Raw genomic sequence first — 23225 nt, 5'->3', positions numbered from 1 at the left:
TGGCAATTCTAAGCAGTTCGGAGAACCGGTAGTGGAAATTTTGAGTTGTTCTGAGAACCAGCAAATACCACCTCTGGCTGGCCCAGAGTGGGGAGGGAATGGGGATTTTGCAGTATCCTTCCCCTGGAGCGGTGAGGGAATGGAGATTTTGCAGTATCCTTTTCCTGCCATGCCCACCAAGCCATACAATGCCCATCAAGCCACGCCCACAGAACCGGTAGTAAAACAAATTGGATTTCACCACTGTGATAGAAAGATGATAGATAAGATGATAGATAGGTGATAGTAGGTGATAGATAGATGATAGAAGATAGATAGATAGATGATAGATGATAGATAGATGTAGATGATAGATAGATGATAGATAGCTATATAGAGATAGATGATGGTTAGATAGAGATAGATGATAGATAAATAGAGATAGATGATAAATAGATAATAGATAGATGATAGATAGATGATAGATAGATAGATGAGATAGATAGACAGACAGAACCTGCTCATGAAATACAGAATACCAAATGTGTATAGAAAAAGGACAAGAGAAACCCAGACTGGTGTAATGGTTAAATATATCCAGCTGGAGATCAACAGATTGTGAGTTTTAGTTCTGCCTTAGGCTCAAAAACCAGTTAGATGACTTTGGGCTCATCCCTTTCTCTCAGTGCTAAGAAGAAGACAAATGTGTACATTTCAGTTGCCAAAATCTAATTTCGCTTATAGGCGAAGGATTCCTTTTCCTTAAACCCATATATAATTTGTGGAGGTTTGCTATTCATTCATAGGTCCCTCTTTGATTTCAGATGATGAAAAGGAGGAAAGAAATAAAAGAAAACATACATTATCTGTTCTACTTTTCTTCTGTAATGCTAAAAGTAGAAAATTGTAAAGCTTCACCCAGAATTGACAATTGAGTCTAAATTCTGGTACTGAACTAACTTTTTTTCATTGATATTTAGACTCACACACACACAACATGCATGGAGGTATTTTAAACTTATTTGATTACAGTAGAGATGACCTAAATGTCCTGACCAAAGAAAATTAATGAATATGTTTAAATTTTCCCAACTGCTATTCTTTATATGCTGCTTTTATCAGCTCTGTTGTAATAAAATTATTTCCATGAAGAAACCCAAAGAGAAGTTATTTGGAAAAAAAAGAGTGCTATATGTACATTGTTGAGTTTCTTATTTGCTCAGCAAATGCTTGATTTTTATGCACTTTTATAAGGTGATGATCATGTGCTGACTCTATTTATACAGTGAATGTAGGAAAGTGCCTTGGATTGCAATCCAGTGTTCATTTGCCTAGGATTTAAATCCATGAAATACGGTTGGCTTTTTAAGAGTTAAACCTGCCTAGGATTGTATGCCTGTAGTAGCTCATCTTTGTTTCATGTTATCTGGTCCATCCACTCTTCTCCAAAGAAGTAATGAAGTTCCATTGCTATTACTGGCAGATGTAAAATTAGAGATAGGGCGGGCAGAAGTTGAATGTTTGATTAGATATGGAATGAAGTAGATTTACAGAGACATGAATCAGTTTTGTATTTGTTCACCGTAAGTCCATCTCTGCATTAGTCTATAAACGTAGACAGATTCATGCTTTTTTTTCACATTAATTTTACCTGATTTTGCTGATATTGGGCAGGAAATGCCATGGGAAAGTAGTAAAATACCTAAAGGTTTCAGGCTGTTTAGATGGAAAATACCACATTTAAAGACAGCTGAACACAGGCTGTTTCTCCCCCTAAATCAACAACAATAATAAAAAAAGAATGCAGCAATAACTAAAGTAACATGGAACAAATGCAACATAAGAAAGGAGAAATGAAATTAGAACAATAATAATAAAAGAAGGAGGAGGAGGAGGAGGGGGAAGGAGAAGAAGAAGAAGAAGAAGAAGAAGAAGAAGAAGAAGAAGAAGAAGAAGAAGAAGAAGAAGAAGAAGAAGAAGAAGAAGAAGAAGAAGAAGAAGAAGAAGAAGAAGAAGAAGAAGAAGAAGAAGGGCTTAACATCCATGTTACTAATTTAATAACTGCAGCAATTCACAACTGTGGCAAGAAAGGTCACAAAATGGGGCAAAACTGTAGGAAATGACCAGGCTGAGCCTGAGAGAGGGGTCAAACACGTCAGTCTTGAATCCCTTCATGCTCACAAGAGATTTAAATCAAGCCCACCTTGAATTCCATTAACTCTTAACTACCGCCAGTTTGCTTTAACTGTTAGTGGTTCGGATTCTTTTCTTTTTTTTTTAATTTGATTTATATGCCGCCCTTCTCCGAAGACTCAGGGCGGCTTACAATGTGCTCAGCAATAGCCTTCATCCTTTTGTATATTTTATACAAAGTCAGCTTATTGCCCCCACAACTGGGTCCTCAATTTACCTACCTTAGAAAGGATGGAAGGCTGAGTCAACCTTGAGCCTTGGCGAGATTCGAACCCTGCAGTAATTGCAGGCAGCTGGTCTTAATAACCAGCTTAATAACAGGGTGCCTTAAACTACTGTACTACCAAGGCTCTTGTAGAGAACTTAAGCTTGCAATAAACCTATATATTAATTTCAACTGCCTGGATTTCCTGATTTCTTCTGCTTGACAAAAACTCACTTAACAACAAGTGCCTTCCTTAGCAATAGGAATTTTGGACTCAATTATGGTTTTAAGTTGAACACTACCTACGCAGTGACTTCCATAATATAATGGTGTGAACTTTATTTCCAGGCTGCTGAATTTCACTCTAGTACAGGGGTCAGCAACCTGTGGCTCTGGAGCCGCATGTGGCTCTTTCATCCCTCTGCTGCGGCTCCCTGTTGCTGGTCAGTGCCACAATTTTGAGAGGAGCTTCCGCTTGGTGGGGGGAAGCATGACGTGTCAGAAGGAGACTCTATGGCAAGGGGAGGGTTTTCCAGTCAGCTCCAGAATTGATAGGGCTTTTGGTTAGGACAGGTAGAGGAAAAAGGACACCGTACTAGGAGGAGACTATGGTGGGGGAACTGGACTTCTGGTCGGCTCCAGAATTGAATGGAGGGCTTCCGGTTAGGATCTTTATGGCTCTTTGAGTGTTTAAGGTTGCCGACCCCTGCTCTAGTACATGTCATGCTGATGACATAACTACTTATGTGTAGTTTTTAGTACTTATCTCTAGTGCTTGTGTCATGAAAGAAAGAAAAAATTCTTTCAACCCATTAAAAAACCAGGAAAAAAGTCAAAGAAACAATCAGTCCACTAAATGGGAGAAGATGGCAAAGAAGTAACGGACAGTAGAAAGAAAACAGAACTGCTTAATTCATACTTTGCATCTGTCTTCACGCAAAAAGAAAACCCTACTCAACTTACCAAAACCAGAACTGTAAGTGACAGGTTAGGAATGCAAATTAAAATATGCAAAAATAAAGTAAGAGGACACCTGTCAGCTCTAGACAGATTCAAATCACTGAGTCTTGATGGACCACATCTCAGAGTTCTGAAGGAACTGGCATGATTTCAGAACCATTTAAACATATCTTTCAAAGTTCTTGGACCACCAGAGAACTACCTGAGGACATGAAAAGAGCTGATGTGGTTCCCATTTTCAAAACAGGGAAAAAAATTTACAGACCAGTCAGTTTGACATCAATACCTGGGAAGATCTATGTCCTATGTTTATGCTGCTTCTGTGTGTTGATAAAGACTTCCAGAGTCATGTCACTTCCTTCTCATCACCTCCCCACTTAAGTCTGTTTGATCTACAGAAATGGTTTTTTCTGTCACTGGGCTCAGTCTTGCTTCTTGTGCGCCAAAAGAGTAGAAATAGAAGCTGTGCTTTCCTTCCCATTTTATCTCATACCCCATAGCAACAGCACTTAGACTTATATAGTGCTTCACAGCCCTCTCTAAGCAGTTTATAGAGTCGGCCTATTGCCTCCCAACAATCTGGGTCCTCATTTTACCAATCTCGGAAGGATGGAAGGCTGAGTCAATTTTGAGCTGGTTAGAATCGAACTGCCAAACTGCTGGCAGGGGGCAGCCAGCAGTCAGCAGAGTAGCAGAGTAGACTGCAGTACTGCACTCTAACCATTGCACTACCATGGCTCTTGGTGAAGGTGAGATGATGAAAAGGTAACAAAGGCAACAAAGATGACTAGGGGACTGAAGGCTAAAATATATAAAGAACGATTGCTGAAATTAGGCATGTCTAGTTTAATAAAAAAAGAAGCACCATGGGTGACATGATAGCAGTGTTCCAATATCTCAGGGGCTGCCACAAAGAAGAGGGAGTCAACCTATTCTCCAAAGCACCTGAAGGCAGGACAAGAAGAAACAGATGGAAACTAATCAAGGAGAGAAGCAATCTAGAACTAAGGAGAAATTTCCTGACAGTTAGAAGAATTAACCAGTGGAACAACTTGCCTCCAGAAGTTGTGAATGCTCCAACACTGGAAGTTTTAAAGAAGAGATTAGACAAGCATTGGTCTGAAATGGAATAGGGTCTCCTGCTTGTGCAAAAGGTTGGACTAGAAGACCTCCAAGGTCCCTTCCCACTCTGTTATTCTACTATTCTGAGATGCTAAGAGCCCCTTCTTGAGCCAGGAGAATGCTTCATCTAGTTAGGGTGTTATAAATTAAAGGCTGTCAGTATTACAATGTATATTAATAGTCACACCTCTTTTTAATGGGTTTGGCATTGGCAGCCGAGAGGAAATACAAGTCATCGGAGTTTGCTCGTGCACACCCCGACAAAGGAATCCGTAATAAATCTTCCTTGAACAGCACTCACCATAAATATGTATCACATAAGGCGTCTGTTTTACATTCTGCATATAAATCAGCTCAGCGCTGAATAGCAATGAATCAGCTTTCAATGCCTGATTTGATAACAAATCGACTCGGATCCGAGAAAGCAGAATTTACAGCTCTCAGCTTGAAGACAGATAGTCAATACTTAAGCTGACTGCCAAGTTAACTTTCCCTCACCCAGCAAGTTTACACAAGCTGACATTTAAGGGATAAGGAAGGTTGGGGTGTTGGGGAAGGAAGGTGAGGCCAAAAGGTAATCTTATTTTTTTTTTATTATGATAATTCTCACCTGAAAGGACATTTCACCTTGTTTGGGGTTTCTCTCTCTCTCTCTCTCTCTCTCTCTCTCTCTCTCTCTCTCTCTCTCTCTCTCTCTCTCTCTCTCTCTCTCTCTCTCCTGCTGAATATGGCTCTTGACAACATTTGGAAGTAAGATTTGGATGAAATGGAGGGGAGGGACAACTCCTCCTTAATGCAATGCATAAAATGTGCTGGAGGAAAAGTTGATGACTCTGTTGGAATTTCAGGAGGGGGTTTCATTCCCCCTCAGTATTTGAGATACTGTGTGATTATTCTGCAGAACAACCTACGTATCTCCAAAGTCAAATCAACTTTCCCGTTGACTCCAACTCAACTTTTGAGGGTTTCATAAACATCTCTGTACCATTGTCCTTGGCAGCAAGTATGGAAATGGCTTATTGTTCCTTTCGTTTTGTGGGGTGTGAGCTTGTTTGTTTCTGAGTTCTTGGTCTAGTCTACAGGCTTGGGAAATCTATGGTGCGGCCATGTTTCTCAATGTATGCTAAGGTCATCTTGATGTCACAGCTCTGGCCTAGTCTTAACTGATGGGTCATTGGTGCCTTGTTTTTTTCCTTGCAGATGTTTCATTACAAACTAGGTAATATCACCAGTGCTTCTAAGGAGTGGGATTTGCTCTCAGTTTATATTGTAGTGGTTTGCCCTGTCAATGTTGATGGAAGTGGTCTTGAGATATTGGGCTGTTTATTGTTAGTTTCTTTGGCAATTCCTTGGTTGGGGTATTGTTTACTTCTTGATTGTTGGTCTGCTGCTAATCTTGGAGTTAATCTATGGTCATCTACAGTATCTGAAACCACTCCCACCAGTGGTGGAATTCTAATATTTTTACTATTGGTTCTGTGGGCATGGCTTGGTGGGCATTGTGTGGCTTGGTGGGCATTGTGTGGCTTGGTGGGCATTGTGTGGCTTGGTGGGCATGGCTTGGTGGGCATGGCAGTGGAAGGATACTGCAAAATCCCCATTCCCTCCCCATTCCTGGAGGAAGGATATTGCAAAATCTCCATTCCCATCCCACTCTGGGGCCAGCCAGAGGTGGTATTGCCGGTTCTCCAAACTATTCAAAATTTACACTACCAGTTCTCCAGAACCTGCTGAATAGCACCCCTGACTCCCACCAAGACTGACAGCCACTACAGTATAAATTGAAAGCGAACCCCATTCTCTACTAGCATGGATGGCGTTATCTAATTTGGGCAATGAAATGTCTGCAAGAAAACAACCAAGCTCAGAGAGCCCCAAGGACCTCACAGTTCTCCCCCTCCTCTTCCTCTCTGCAAACCCCACTCTCTTCTAGCACTGATGATGTTACTTACCTGGGTCATGAAACGTCTGCAAGAAAAAACCAAGCTCAGAGAGCCCCAAGGACTCCTCATTTCAACCCTGAGCTAGAAATATTCTCCTTTGCTAGTCTTAATTACACGGAAGGGATAGAATTCCCAAGAATTACATAGAGTCCTATATTTAAAAGTAAAAACCATGTTATTGCTTCCCCTCCTTACAGGTTCTACTTCTCTGGGTCCCATGTTTGCTGTGAAAAATCATCACCACAAAATGCTCAGAGATATATGAAGTGGGTATTAAAACACTTTATCTGAATATGTATGCATCTACATATTTCAGCCTCCAAACTCGCATTAAACACGTCTTATAAGGGATGGAAGAGAAGTTTGATTCATTTGTATTTCAATGCAAATTTTAAAAGTCACGTTTTAATTAATGCAGGCAGAAACACTCAATTATTATTCAAAAGTCATCATTCTTTGACTTCGGCAGTGCAATTTTTCAATCATTTTAAGGGATGTATCCAATACCATGCAAATTGTGCATGGTATTGAAAATGATGTTCCAAATGCATTATTTAAGGAGATATCAATGGCCAAAATTCTACACATCAGGCAATATCGCAAGCAAAAAATACACATTTGGAGAAATCTGCGTTAGAATATTTATACCTTTCATCGTGGAAACCCCCCCCCCCAAGAATCTATGCTGGAACAATGAAAGTTGACAGATTTGTTAATCTCTACTTTCAATGACTCAACATGTCATAAATATCCCCGTTCTCCAGTCTCGAAGTCAGAACTATACATATATATCCTGTTGTGCAAGCAATCAACTTAATTGAGCAAGTTTTTTTTTCAAGTCATTACAATAATTTCAACGAAGTTGCAGGTGTCACTCAAACTAATTTTATTTGGTCACAGACCAGCAGATAAAACACAAAAGTCACAACTAATTAAGATACAGTAGTGGTCAAAATTGTCGAAACCTTTTGGGAAAAGGGTATTTTTGAGGTTTGATGGCTAATAACACCACTTTTTTGGGGGGAGTTTCAAGATAATCCTATTCCACTGCTGGAGTGGCCTGGAAATAGCTCAAATCTTCACCCAATTGAAAATCTATGGATCCGACTAAAGAAACTTGTTAGTCAGAAGCGACCCAGCAATAAAACCCAGTTATTAGAAGCAATCATTCAATCTTGGTTTCACATTAGAACAGCTGCAGACCTAATAGACTTGGTTCACTCCATGGGAAGACATTGTAAGGCCATAATTCATGATAAAGGTTACCAAACTAAGTATTAACTGACATGGTGATAATTTTTGTATATCTCACGTTTTCTATCGGGATAATTTTTGTATATCTCATTTTTTCTACGTGTTTCACTTTTCTTCTTTATACTGTAACTGCTATTCTAATTGCAAATCCTTAATAAAAGTTATTGTATTACATTCTTGATTCAATTATCTTTCGATTGATATATAATTTTATGGTACTACTAAAAAAAAAAGTGGTGTTATTAGCTAGTTTTAGAAAATACACTTTTCCCAAAAGGTTTCCACAATTCTATCGTGTGTTGTACAAACTACACAGCAGTATTTGGCTGTGGGTCAAGGAAATAAAACCAGATTTTGAGATAAAACAAATCTGTAATATCTGATTTGCAAATCTGCAACCAAAATATAATAATTATTATAAAATAATAATTCGAATATTAGGGCACTACAGAATAACGTATTTCATTATTTCAATTATTCCTCCATCATAGGGAAGCTGTCACTTTCTTCAGTTATGGCTGTTGGGAAATCATTAAATTTGGCTAAGGATAGAGCCCTTCTAAATATGTCAGTAGAGATAGAGTAGAATATTTGTAGCTCAGGGTTGAAATCAGAGGTCCTTGATGATCTCTGAGCTTGATATTTTTTTTTTGCAGACATTTCATTACCCAGCTAAGTATCATCATCAGTGCTACTGATGATGTTGCTGTAGCACTGAGGATGTTACTTAATTTGGCTAATGAAACCTCTGCAAGAAAACAACCAAGCTCAAAAGAGCACCAATGACTTCTCATATATGTCAGTGATTTTGCGAAGTGGTCAATAACAATTTGCATACAATTTTCAACACCGGAGTGTATCTGCTACAATCCTCTTGCAGGTTACTGCAAAACTACTTTATAGTGAAGCAGACAACTCAACTACAGTTTTGCACACCTTGTCTTATGCACGACATGACACAGGGGCAAAAATCTTCAATGTGCTTCAGAAAAACAGACTGGAAGGGACCTTGGAAGTCTTCTAGGCCAACCCCTTGTTCAAGCAGGCGACCTTATACCATTCCAGACAAGTATAGACTGGAGACTAAAACACATGAAGAACGGTTGCTGGAATTGGGGATGTCTAGTTTAATTAAAAGAAGGACCGGAGTGACATGATGCCAGTCTTCCAATATCTCAGGGGCTGCCCCAAAGAAGAGGGAGTCAAGCTATTCTCCAAAGCACCTGAGGGCAGGACAAGAAGCAATGGATGGAAACTCATCAAGGAGAGAAGCAACCTGGAATTAAGGAGAAATTTCCTGACAGTGAGAACAATTAACCAGTGGAACAACTTGCCTCCAGAAGTTGTGGGTGCTCCAACACAGGAAGTTTTTAAGAAGAGGTTGGATAACCATTTGTCTGAAGTGGTGTAGGGTTTCCTGCCTAATCAGGGGGTTGGACTAGAAGATCTCCAAGGTCCCTTCCAACTCTGTAATTCTATTCTATTCTATTCTATACCACAAGGCTCTAGTGTTGAAGCACCCACAATTTCTGAAGGCAAGTCATCCCATCGGTTAATTGTTCTCCCTTAGGAGATTTCTCCTTAGTTGTGGGTTGGATCTTTAGTGTTACTATCTGTCACACGTAAAAGCTGGAGCAAAGTTCAATTTCCACCAACGTGTGGCCTTTCGAATCTAGAATTTGAGATGCTAATAGATTTATTACCTTTTGAAGTGAGGGAGGAAAAAAAAAATGCCTGGGAACCACAAGGAGACAAATATAGTATTTAGCTTTAAATCAGCCTTTAAACACACGCATGCACACAAAGAGACACACACAGCCAGGGCAATAATAATAATAATAGTCAATCGTTGGCTGATATAATGCGGGCCAGAGTTCCGTTTTCACCGCCTCACAGGATTTCCCGTCTGGTTGCAGGAACAAAATGTGGAAATGAATCAGTGAGCCAAGGATTCCTTCCCACTAAAACGGTTGGCAGTTGTTCCTCTTACACGGGAAGTTGAACATTAATATCAGTATTATTATTCGTTAAATCCAAACAGGCAATTATCCACAATGTGGAACAGAACTTTCTCCCTTTCTTCCATTTGTTTCTTTATTTTTTTTCCCTGCCTGTCCTCTTTTCTTTCGCTCTCTCTCTCCCCCCCCCATTTCTATTTACTCTCTTATTCACTCATTCTTACACTTTTAGAAGAAATGCATGCAAAGTTATTGTTTAATTATCCATCCATCGTTTTTCATTTGCTGGGAACTTTTGATTGGTATCCTTGCCACAGCATATTCTACCAGTGCTAAAGTTGTATTTGATTGAAGCAGGCAGGCAATTTTTGTTGAAACACAGCTGAGACCCCATTTCTCTTTTTCCCTGCTGGAAAGAGTTCAATTATAGTTATTTATTTAATCAGTTTGCGTACCTATGTTGTGGACTCAGTCCCAAGAAGGAACACAATATTCAGGAGACGAATCAATGATAACAAAATAACAGAGTAACGGGAGTTGGAAGGGACCTTGGAGGTCTTCTAGTCCAACCCTCTACTTACGCAGGAGACCCTATACCTGTGATGGCAAATCTATGGCATGCATGCCAACGGTGGCATGCCAAGCAGGGGTGTGTTCTAACTGGCTTTCCTATTGGTTCTCTTTGTGCGCGTGCTTCGCGCGCGATCGCCAATCCGCTCTGCTGCACCTCTCAGCTGGGCGAAAAAAGAAGAAAGATAAGGTCGGAATAACACAGGGGCGGGCGGGAAGGCCCAGTTCCGGAAGAAAGAGAACCGGTTTGGTGATGTAATAGCATCATGCTCCCGGCTCAGCCGAACCGGGCCGAACCGGGAGCAACCCACCACTGACGCAGAGCCCTCTTTGTGGGCACGCATGCTGTCTCCAGCTGCTATTCTGGTTTCCAGTGTAGACATGCGCACCAGCCAGCTGGTGTTTACGGGCCCTGGAGCACCGGAAAATGGCCTGAAAAGAGGCCCAAAAATGGCCCATAAATGGCCTGAAAACAGCCCCCAAAATGGCCAAAAACAGCCAAAAAACAGGTATGTGCACGCCGGCCAGCTGATCTTCAGGTTTCTACTCCTCCAGCATGTGCACATGCACACACATGCATGCGTGTTCCAGTTTGGGCACTTGGTGCCGAAAAGGTTCGCCATCACTGCCCTATACCATTCTGGACAAATGGCTGTCCAGTCTCTTCTTAAAAGCCTCCAGTGATGGAGCACCCACAACTTCTGAAGGCAACTTCTGTTCCACTGATCAATTTTTCTTACTGTCAGAAATTTCTTCTTAATTCTAGCTTCAAGGTTCTCGCTTCGAGGTTCTCTCCTTGAACGGATTTCCATCCGGTGCTTCTTGCCTTGCCTTCTGGTGTTTTGGAAAATAGGTTGACCCTCTTTTCTTTGTGGCAGCCCCTCAGATATTGGAAGACTGCTATCCTGTCACCCCAGTTCTGCTTTTCACCAGACTAGACAAACCCAATTCCTGCAACTGTTTTAGTCTGTAGGCCCCTTGTTACTCTTTTATGCACTCTTTCCAGAGACTCAATATCTTCTTTATAATACAGTGACCAAAGCTGGATGTTTTGGTCACCATATTATGGATGTTCTAAGTGTGGTCTTACTAAGGGTTGATATAGCAGTAGTAATGCTTCATGTGATCTTGATTGATCTTGACGATAGGAAGTCCCAAATGTCTAAAGTATTCCAAGCTGAGAAAAGTTGCTTTGTATTAATGCCAAGCTTGATGGAGCTTCTTCTCAGGAAGATCAATCTATCTCAGCATCTACTTCTGTCCTACTATCGCAGCACCATTGAGAGTGTCCTGACATACAGCATTCTTGCATGGTATGCAAGCAGCTCTGTAGTGGGCAAAAAAGCTCTACAGTGAATCATTAAAACTGCCCAGAATATCATCAGGCTCCAGCTACCAGCCCTGGACGACATCTTCGAATCTCGCTGTTTGAGAAAGTTGCACAACATTCTCAGAGACTCTTCCTATCCTGCTTACCATCTTTTTGGACTGTTGCCTTCTGGCAGAAGATACAGAACAATTAAAACTCAGACCACACATTTTCTGAATAGTTTTTATCCCAGAGCTTAATGGCACTCAACAATGAACTAAAGGGCCACCATCAGTGAGCTGTTGGACAGCATGACTTCTGTTGGCTGGATGTTTGGGTGGTTTAGGGGTGGGGAATTTGTGATGGGTGGGGGGATGTTTGGGGATTGTTATGTGTGTTGGACCTGGTCTTTGGGTGTTAAGTGAATTTCGTTGAGTATGAGTATGAGTATACTGTGTATAGATGTACAATGACAATAAAGTTATTATTCTACCCTTCCTTCGGGGAGATGGGAGACAGTGCACGTTTGGTTTTTGTGGTGCAACTGCTTTTCCCAAATTTTCTCAGCAAATTTCAAATATACTTTTTTTTTGTCTGCTTGTCAAGATTCTTGACAGCAGAACATTTCTCATCATCTAAAACGGACCTAGTTATCTTGCTCCTCTCCATGGGAAACAAGTTCCCTGATATCCTATGGCTCTCAAGACGCCTTCTTGAAAGACGTTAGGTTTCATATTCTTTCAAGACTTGCATCCTTGACTTTTCAAGGCCTCTACGGATAAACAAAGGGGAACCTTCACACATCTCTTGTGTTTGCCTCACTGTTTGACGACAGACCTGAGAATAGAGGCGACACAGAATGGTTCCATGCCTCAGAGATAAATCATTAATCAAGAAGGGGACTGTTCCCAGGAATGTGTCCCCAAGTAGTCATAGCTGCTTAAAAAAAGGGGGAATAAATGAATCCCTGTTGTACTAAATACGCACAGTTACCACAAGAGGGTGCACCCATGTGGAATACTGCATTTACTGTACAAAAAAAAAAAAAAATGGATGGAATAAAATCCGCCTTCATCCCACCCAAAATTTGATTTCTCCCCAATCTCTACTACTTCTCTTAATCTCTCCCATATGTGAATATCCTTTCCAATTTTATTTTTTTAAAAAATACGATAACAGTAATTGAGCCCAGCTCAAGGATTTTGTTTTGTTTTGTTTATTGTTTATTGTTCCCATCTTGATCTCTTGCTGTTTTTGGGCCACACAGGGAAGGAACTTCTTCCTCCAATCTTCCTGGACAGGGATGGTAAGGTTAACAAGTTTGTTTTCACATTCAGATGCATTTGATGGAGTCTGATCATCTCCGGGGTGTGCTGGTGTCAAAGAACAAGTCTTCTTTGCTCGCTTAAGATCTTGATGGGGACCACCAGAATGGATTTTCTTGTGTGGGCTTTTTCTGGCTACAATTACTTCACAAAAACCCAGGAAGAGGCAGTGTCCTGGGTCTGCCCACTGGAAAGCAAGAGTCAAAGTCAAGGGAATCATGACACAATCCTGTCCTCCCCCATTATGTGTGTGTGTGTGTGTGTGTGTGCGTGTGGTTATTTCATTAAAAAAAAACAATTATTTTATACGCAATTTCATAGATAGACAAGGCCATTAAAAAAAGCCCCTCTGTTTTTACATACCTTTATCTTAAAGCTGGTAAATACGCTGTTTTGTTGTTCCTGTTGTCATCATTCTTTTAAGGGGAGAAATCAAATGCTAGTCCCCCCCTCTTTAAATGAGACAAATGAACTGTGATTCAAACATCTGGCTCCTATTCCTGCAATAATAATGGATGCTTTGTGTGAAGGTTGAGCTTAGAGTGTGACTGACTTTACAGAACTTTGGGTTGGACAGGGTTGCTAATATATGTGTGTGAGGGTATGTGCATGTCCATGTGTGAAAGAAATAATTTGTGTCACCCTTCTCTGGAGTATGACTAGTTCCATCAATAGCACTAAAAACTCTGGAGGAAATGGAAGAAGAGAAAAATAATTGCCCTCTTATGATCCATAAAGCAGCATTAGTTAACAGCAATGGAACTCTGACCCAGTAGAAGATTTGACCATCTAGTTATGGTCAACAGCAAACACTGTTGTTACAAATATTAGAACATAGAATAACAGGGTTGGTAGGGATCTTGGACATCTTCTAATCCAACTCCTGCTCAAGCAGGATGTCAGCATTTCAGGCTGCATTTACTCTAGTGGTGACATAAGAAGGAGGAGCGGAGGCGTCTGGAAAGGGACGTTTGACTTTTCACCTACTTATTTTTCCTGGAGATAATATCCCATAGGAGATGGGATGGGAGGGGGGAAATTCCTTTGAGCTGGAGCAGTAGATTAGGGGTAGAATGACTTGAAAGATGGCCAATGAGTACAGGGGAGTGGGGAACGGAAAGGGAGGGTTTTGGGTCTGGAAGTCAGTGTTGGCTTCAATGGAGTCAGATTTAAAATGTCGTGCTTAATAAATAGGAGTTTTTCTTCAAAGACTTTGTTTGAAATACAATTTATTTGAGACGACCTCGAAACTTGACACAGGAGACCCTATATAATTCCAGAGAAATAGTTGTCTAATCTCTGTTTGAAAACCTCCAATTCCTGGAGACAAGCCATTCCACTGATTAATTGTTCTCGCTATCAGAAAATAATTCCAACCTTACTTCTAGGTTGGATCTCCTTTAATGATCTTCCACCCATTACTTCTTGTCTTGCTCTTTGGAGAACAGGTCGACCTCCTCTTCTTTGTGACAGACCCTCAAGTACTGGAAGATATTTCCTCTCCCCCTTCCAAAAACTGTGTTTCCACTGGACATGCAGTTAGTATTGGAGAATACTAGAGCCTGGATAGCTCAGCAGACTAATGCATTGTAATTTAACTCCAGCTGTCTGCAATTAGTAAGTTCGAATCTTGCCAGGCTCAAGGTTGACTCAGCTTTCCATCCTTTCTAAGGTAGGTAAATTGAGGATCCAGTTTGTGGGGGCAATAAGCTGACTTCGTAAAAATATACAAAAGTATGAAGGCTATTGCTTAACGTATTGTGAGCCACCCTGAGTCTCCGGAGAAGGGCAGCATATAAATCAAATTAAAAAAAATATATCAAAAATGCATTCCAGAGCACAACTGGAGGTATGAATACAACGTAGTATATCGTAATTACTTTTACTTGCTTTCTCTCTTCATTGAGAGAGAAAATAGTGTATGCTCTATTAAAGCAAGGATAATTCTTCATCAGTTCAAAACAAGGCCCAGTAAATTTTGCAGGTGCTTCCTATCACCACAATTTTCCAAATCTCCGTCTGTTCTAGCTAAGCAATCCAAGGCAGCAGAATTCTCAGCAACTTCATAAAGAAGAGGTGGAAGGAAAAACAACTTGCATACTGGCTGGAAAATGGCAAGAGATTGAGAAAGGTTTGCCAAATCTTACTGAGTTTTCAAGGCTGTTCAATCTACTTCTGTTAGCAGCCTGTATTAGTGTCTTGATTAGATAATGGCTAATGACTTCTTTCTTGGGCTCTAAGATCACTGCAGATGGTGATTGCAGCCATGAAATTAAAACATGCTTGTTCCTTGAGAGGAAAGTTATGGCAAACTGAGGTAGCATACTAAAAAAGAAGATATTACTTTGCCGACAAAGATCCGTAGAGTCAATGCTATGGTTTTCCCAGTAGTAATGTATGTTTGTGAGAGCTGTGAATGCCAAAGAATCAATGCTTTCAAATTGTGGTGTTAGAGAAGACTCTTGAGAGTTCCTTAGACCCGTGATGATGAAGCTAACCATATCAGTGGGCATGCCAGCTCAGCTCTGGCACGCATGCTTGCTCTGGCCAGCTGATTTTTGGACCTTCTGGGTCTACCAGAAGTAGGGAAACAGGCTGTTTCCTGCCTCCAGAGGACCTTGGGGGGGGGAGGCCCATTTTTCTTTCTCATCTGGCTCCAGATCCTCTCTATGCATCTGGAGAGGGCGAAAACAGCCTTTCCCACTCCCTCCGGAGGCCTGAAATGGCCCATTTCCCAACTCCCAGTGGGAGAGGAAGTGACATTTTTTGCTGTTCCCAGCCTCCAGAGACTCCTAGACTCCCTAACCCTAACTGTTCTTTGGAAGGACGGATACCGAAGATGAAGCTCAAATACTTTGGTCACCAAAGTAAGAGAAGAGAGGACTTATTTGGAAAAGACCCTGATGTTGGGAAAGACCAAAGGCAAAAGGAGAAGGGGATGGCAGAGGATGAGATGGTTAGATAGTGTCATCGGTGCAATGAAGTTGAATTTGGGCAAACTCCAGGAGACAGGGGATGGCAGGGGAACCTGGCATGCTGTGGTCCATGCGATCATGAAGTGTTGGATATGACAGCAACTGAACAACAACAATGATTTCCTTCAGTATTAATGATCGTTTACTTTTCATCCTTCTTTGCCAGCACTCCAATGTAGTATGGACCTTTACATTTCTTGAACCTCTTTTGACGATGACTTTTGTTGCATTCACAAACCAAAATCTGCAAAGCTTTGGGGATTTGATTGGTTGATTTTAGATACTGTAAATTTCCTCCAGGATGATCTATCTCAAATCCAGTCCTTCAGGTCCTTCAATGAGATGCTCATCACTTGCTGTTGGTTGTCCTCTTCTTTTCTTTCCTTCTACCTTTCTGACCATTGCAGCCCTTTCTGGAAAGCTGAATCTTCTTACAATGTGTCCGAAATTGGTGTCTATGGAGTGTCAGGCTTCGGTGCTATCTTAAATAAACTTCATTCTCAAACGCAAAGTCTCTAATGAATCACTTTTATTTAAGAATAGAAAAAATCCGACATTCCTGATTCAAGTTGCAGCCAAACTGGCCCCTCCTTCCAACCCCCTCCTCTTCCGCTCTCCAACCCCAATGTCCCATTGGCCATCATGCAGATCCATCTCCGGCACGTTCTTTTCACAGGAATGTGGCCCCCACCCTCCATCACCCAGGTAACACTATCTGTTGCATGCAGAAAACTAGGTAAAAGTTCATCTCAGCAATAAATCAACGCTTCTGCTCTCTACTTCATTTCATTCATGTCAGCGCTGGAAGAGAGCCTAATTTGGAACGCTGACATGGAGATTCTCAATCATCCACGTCATGGTTGTCCCAAAGGTGCTTTTCAAAAGGCAACTGGACTTTCTTTGTTTGTTTGTTTTTTTCCTTGAAAACGTTTCGCTTCCCATCCAAGAAGCTTTATCAATTCTGAACTGAGCTTCTTGGACGAGAAGCAAAATGTTTTCAAGGAAAAAAAAAACCAAGGAAGTCCAATTGTCTTTTGGAAAAGCATCCTTGGGTGTCTGAAGTAGGACAATTTAAGCCTGGTCATCTGTGCCTTGAGTGAGAATTCTGATGTAATGGATTGTGCCCGTCTTTAAAAAAATGTGTAAATTAAATACCTAATACCTAAAATAAAATACCTAATACTTCATATAATCACGGCGGCATGATTAGCGCTAGCACAATTTTGGAAAAGCGATCGACTGCCAACGGACCAGGAATTAATACAAAAAATATACACATGCGCAGAAATAGACAGATTAACTTTAGAGTTACAGGATAAGGAGGACTCTAAATATTATGAAACATGGAATAGATGGTACCAATGGATAAACCAGAGGAAAGGAAATGGGTAGAGATGAAATTTAGAAGAAATTAATATAACAAAAAACAGCACTGTCAGAGAGATAGAATATGGAATATTTTATTGTATGTCTGTATATATGTACATATAATACACATAATATATTTATATAGAATAATGGAAATTAGTCAATAGGTGAAGTTTATGTACTGTATATGTAAATTTGTTTCTCAATTGAGAGAAACTTGTATGTTTTTTAAATGCCTTTTTTTTAAATAATAAAGTTTAATTTAAAAAAAATGTGTCTTCAAAATTGGGATCGTTAAATGTTTCCACGCAAAAAGCAACATGGACAAGATGTTTATTGCAGAAAAGCACATCTGATGCGGCAAGTTCTCCACCATGGCAGCCCACAAAAGTGAACGATTTATTGGGTTCCCAGGGTTAAACTTTGGCCCATTGTCTTTTAAAACAGGCTTTTTGTCACTTGGCGCCCTGTTGAGTATATATAAATCCATAATAATTATCCCAAAATCTGTGAGAACAATTACGGCTTGTTCCAAGAGAATCTTGATGAAATTCAGCTGAGTAACATCTCCAGATACAATGTTCCAGCATCCTGAGGTTTCCTTCAAATCATCTGGGATCACGGTGAAACTTGTAAAATTCTGTAGAGGCATGTATAAATTCATTTAACTAGGACACCGTTCTGTCACATATATTTTGTGGTGAAATCTAGGCCATTTTATGACCTTACCTTTTTTGGATTAAGGGGGAAAAAATTGCTGAAAAAATAGCACCTTAATCATATAACATACTGAACTATTAGTCTAAATCCTTTCCACAAGGAACCTGATTTTCACACAGATACATGAATATCAGCTGTATCACATTTTCGGTGAGAGGAATGCTAGCTGTAGGGTGTGTGAATTCTCTCGCTTTGATTATTTATTATAAATTCTGGTACAACAGATTAATATTCTAGAATTTCAAACTGGCTATATTTTCCAGTGGGGGCAAAATGTGTTGTAAAATCTCTCCTGTACATTTTTATTTAAGTGGGGGCGGGGAAAGAGAGAGAGAGAGAGAGAAAGAGGGAGGGAGGAAGAGAGAGAGTGAGAGTGAGAGAGTGAGAGACAGAGAGAGAGAGAGAGAGAGAGATAAAGAGAAAGAGAGAGAGAGAGAGATTGAGAGATTGAGAGAGAGAGAGAGAGAGAGAGAGAGAGAGAGAGAGAGAGAGAGAGAGAGAATCATTATAGCAGAATAGTAATTTACTTTATATGACCTTCAATTGATTATCCCGTGGCTGCTACACAAATATTACTGGTGCTATTGATTGCAAAACCAACCAAATAGATCTCTAATAGCTTTTACAGAGAGGGGAAAAATAATTATTCTAGCATGGTGGTCAAACATACATAAACCAGTGTGGAAGTATTAATGTGTGGGATGATTACTTATCTGTCTGAAAGACTCAGGCAGAGACCCTTGATAGCGACATAGCATCTAAAGGGGCATTGATGGGAGATTGTTCTTGAGAATTCATTGCTGTAAGTAAGGGTTGAAGGGTTGGTTAATAAAAGGGAAGTCATAGGAGCTTGGTATGACACCAATAATATCAAATCCATGAGTGATCTTCAACAGATTTTTTATTTATTTATTTATTTATTTATTTATTTATTTATTTATTTATTTATTTAAATTTAAATTTTATTAATTTTATTTATTTATTTAGTTTGTCAAACATGTATGAGATAGCAGATATAAGTATAAACATGGACATGAACACAGGAAATGGGTACAAATAAATGGGGACAGTAGGACAGGGATGGTATGGCGTGCTTATGCATGCCCCATTTACGGACCTCTTAGGAATGGGGTGAGGTCCACGGCAAACAGTTTGAAGTTGAAACTGTGAGGGTTTGAGGCTGTAACAATGGACTCAGGTAGAGCATTCCAGGTGTTGACCACTCTGTTGCTGAAGTCGTAATTTTTGCAATCGAGTTTGAAGCGGTTTACCTTGAGTTTGTATCTATTGTTTGCTTGTGTATTATTGCGGTTGAACCTGAAGGAGTCATTGACAGGTAGGACATTGTAGCAGACAATTTTGTGTCCTGCGCTTAGGTCAGACTGTAGGCAGCGTAGTTCTAGGTTGTCCAAGTCCAAAATTTCAAGCCTGGTGGCATAAGGTATTCTGTTGTGAGCAGAAGAGTGGAGTACTCTTCTCATGGAATACCTCTGGACTCACTCAATTGTATTAATGTCTGATATACAGTGAAGGCAAATGAGGTCCAGGCAGAAGAAGAACATCATGGCTTCAAAACCTAAGGGACTGGTTTGGACAAAACTCAGCAGCACTTTTTCATATGACTGTTGACAAAAATAGGATTGCCAACATGATCACCAAGGTCCGATGACGGATATGTCACAAGAAGAAGAATACAGTGCGGATTCCAGGCAGACAATGATTTTGAATCATCCAATCCTCCTCGGTTAAGAGAAGGCCGTTTTTCTCAGAGTGAACTGATTTTTTTTTAATGGAACTGATAGAGAACAAGAAAGAGAGGAGAAGAGATTGAAAGGGAGCCATCAGCAATGGAGATATTTTTTAAACCTTATCTAGCGCAGTGCACCCAACGATGGCTTAATCTGCCTATGTTGACTTCTCGCTCTGCTTCATTAGTGATATATAGTCTCTCAGGTAGCCCTTTTCAGGGTCTCACCAAGGTTTTATTGTGATTGTTTATTTTTTTTTTCATTCCTTGAATTGCTACTGAAAGCTTTTGAATTAAAGAACTTAGTGATTAAACAACGGACCTTCGAGAGCAAAGCAAGTGCTCGTGGATTAGTTATGGTCTTTCTACTTTCGGCTAATACACTTTGAGGTACAGACTTAAAGTGTGAGACTGAGAACGGAAAAGCAGGTGACACAACTTTAAAAAGAAACCTGAACTGAATGGTGTTGGATTTCCTGCTTGAGCAGGGGGTTGGACTAGAACAGGGGAGTCAAACTCAAGGCCAGGGGCCCGAATCCGATCTATAGGATGCTTAGATCTGTCCCTCAGGGATGCCCTGGAAACAGCAAAGGACCAGCCTGCGGTACCTCTGCCAGTGAAAATGGAGCTCAGGGAGGCCACGCAAGGCCCACCTGGGCTCCACTTTTGACCACAATGGCCATTTGCAGCCCTCTGCCAGCAAAAATGCGGAGACTGTGTGCTCTGTTTTCGCTGGCAGAGGGCTGCAGGAGGTTGTTGCAGTTGAAAACGGAGCTTCGACGAGTAATGTTGAGCTGGCCATGCCCACCCTGGCCACGCCCTCCCCGACCACCACCACCTGGCCCCACAAGATCAAATACAACCCTGATGCGGCCCTCAATGATATTGAGTTTGACACCCCTGGATTAGAAGACCTCCAAGGTCCCTTCTATCTCAGTTATTCTGTTCTTTTGAGAACAACTTGGGCATTTTGAACACAACTGAAAAGTAAAATTGAGTCCCTCAAAGCAGTAATAATAACAAGAGGTCCTTGGGATGGAATCGATAGGTGGACAAATCTAGCCCAAACATCTGGCTTATTGTACAAGCGACCATAATCATAATGCAAGATCTGAATTTGAGAGTTATATTAGTCAGACAGCAGGACTGGAAGTGCCAAATTTCTCCCAGCCTTCCAGGAACAATAGGGTTCAAATGTTAATTTTTTTCCTTCCTCTTTGATTTCAGCAGTTGAGGTTGTTAAGAGTGTAACACTCAAAAGCCGGAGTCACTACTATCTTACAGCTTGATTTATGATTTGCAAGCAAGAGATAAGCATTTTTCTTGCTAAAAAGGGAGAGCTTTTTCCCGCCCCCATCTTCTTAAAGAAACAGACCCAGAATTGCTGTCTAAAAAAGAGAAAAGAGAATTGCTGTCTACAAAAATTCAGGCAACAACATCTAGTAGTTGAAAGTTTAGCTTGCAGCCCATGGAGAGAAAAGTAGCAGTAAAATGACAAAATAAAAGTATAACCTCAGAGTCTTCTTCTCAGTTTAAATTGCTACCACCAACATAATCTTTAAAAGGTATCTGGATGAAAGCACCATAGCCACATGTACCATAGTGATTAGGTGATCCACGATCAACCATGAAAACTCCCTGTTCTTCCTTTTCTCCTGCCCATATTATTCATAGGGTGAGTTGTGGGTGTAGATTGAAGGAGGATAGGATAGGATAGGATAGGATAGGATAGGATAGGATAGGATAGGGTAGGGTAGGGTAGGGTAGGGTAGGGTAGGGTAGGGTAGGGTAGGGTAGGGTAGGGTAGGGTAGAGTAGAATTAGAATGGAATGGAATGGAATGGAATGGAATGGAATGGAACGGAGAACGGAGAGAAGAGAAGAGAAGAAAGAGAAGAGAAGAGAAGAGAAGAGAAGAGAAGAGAAGAGAAGAGAAGAGAAGAGAAGAGAAGAGAAGAGAAGAGAAGAGAAGAGAAGAGAAGAGAAGAGAATTTTTTATTGGCCAAGTGTGACTGGACACACAAGGAATTTGTCTCTGGTGCGTAAGTTCTCAGTGTACAAAGTCATAGGTCATAGATCATAGATGATGGTTACAATCATTAATCATAAGGTGTAACAACAAGTGATAAATCATAGATATCTATAGGAAAAGGTATTAGGAAAGATGAAAAGATGAAAAGATGAGAAGGATAATATCAATACAGCCTACTGCATGGGTAAATATCTTTAAGCCTTAGATGTTCAGCAGAGTGATGGCACAGGGGGAAAATTCATTTTGCCATGTAATGCCCTATAGCAGTGTCCAGAGGGGAAAAGTTGAAACAGAAGTACTGTACACTATAAGAAAATATATGTAGTTCAGGGTTGAACTGTGGAGTCCTATGGTATGTAGTTGTTGCTTATCTCTACATGCTTGTTGATGGTTGATTTGTCTGATTTCAGGCTTTTCCTTCTAGCACTGATGCTGTTTATCTGATTGGGTAATAAACTGTTTACAAGAAACAAGGCAAACAACCGAGCTCACAGAGGACCCAGCATCCCATACTCCACTCTGTCTTGAGTTCCTGAAAGAAAAGTGAGATAGAAATATGATAAATAAATGCACTTCTTGGGAGAGGAAAAATCCACAATGCACTCCTTTCCTTTTTCTAACTTCAGTGATCTCTGACTTGCTTGAAGCAAGAACACATTTTTTTAAAAAAAGGTTTAGGAAAGTAGGTCCACATGGGGAAAAAAAGTTTTTCCTTCAATAGTTGAGACTCCAGGCATTGAACAATCATATGCAGGAAGTAGCCATGAATCTCCGTGGGCCATGTAGAATGAGTATACAGTGTTTTCGGTAGTTTGTACAAATTAGCAACGGCTATCGGTAAACATCTATTCCGCGATCTGATATGTTTAGATTGTAAATCACAGCTCTAGCTTACTCATTTTGGAGCATTCAAGACTGCTGGAGCGTATTGGAATATTCACAGCAGCTTCATCTGTTTGCAAGGGCACCGTGATATAAATGGTGTTATTCTTCCAATGCTACGCAATTGGAAAGGAAGGGAACACACTGGTGTTGGGGTCAAGGGGCAGGCCTTGCCAGCAGGTTGGAATCCCACCTGTGCTCACTGATTGGCTGAGCCAGCTGTCAGAGTCATTGAACACTCGGCAGGAGGATACGGGAATGATTAATTGCCCTGTCTTGTGAGTGGAGAGTTCCTAGCAGCAGGATACTCCACATATGTAAATATAAGTGGTCTCCGTGCTATAATGGGGACCAAATGAAATGAATAAAAAGACTTGACAAAAGGACTTGACTTGGAATGTTTAGGTTTTGAAGATTAGTTTCTATTATGTCCCAGTGGGGGCAAAGAATATCCAATGTGGGAAAGAGGTATAGCTTAGTGTTCTTCAAAATGGAATTATCCTATTTCAACAAATCAGAGGAGAGCGAGAGAGAGGGAGGAAGGGAGGGAGGGAGCAGAGCAAGCAAGCAGTTTTTCACCGCCAGAATGGTGGTGAGGAAACCCCAAATCTGGACCTCCAGTTAGTTTTGATTCAAAACAGAACTGAATCGGTATAAGAAAGTGCTGAGATGAAGAACTGAGGT

Source organism: Pituophis catenifer, unplaced genomic scaffold (assembly GCF_029215685.1).
Source record: "Pituophis catenifer annectens isolate HBS135680 unplaced genomic scaffold, rPitCat1.0.hap2 SCAF_14, whole genome shotgun sequence".
Lineage (NCBI taxonomy): Eukaryota > Metazoa > Chordata > Lepidosauria > Squamata > Colubridae > Pituophis > Pituophis catenifer.
The sequence above is the reverse complement of the archived record's forward strand: the minus strand, read 5'-3'. Positions refer to the sequence as shown.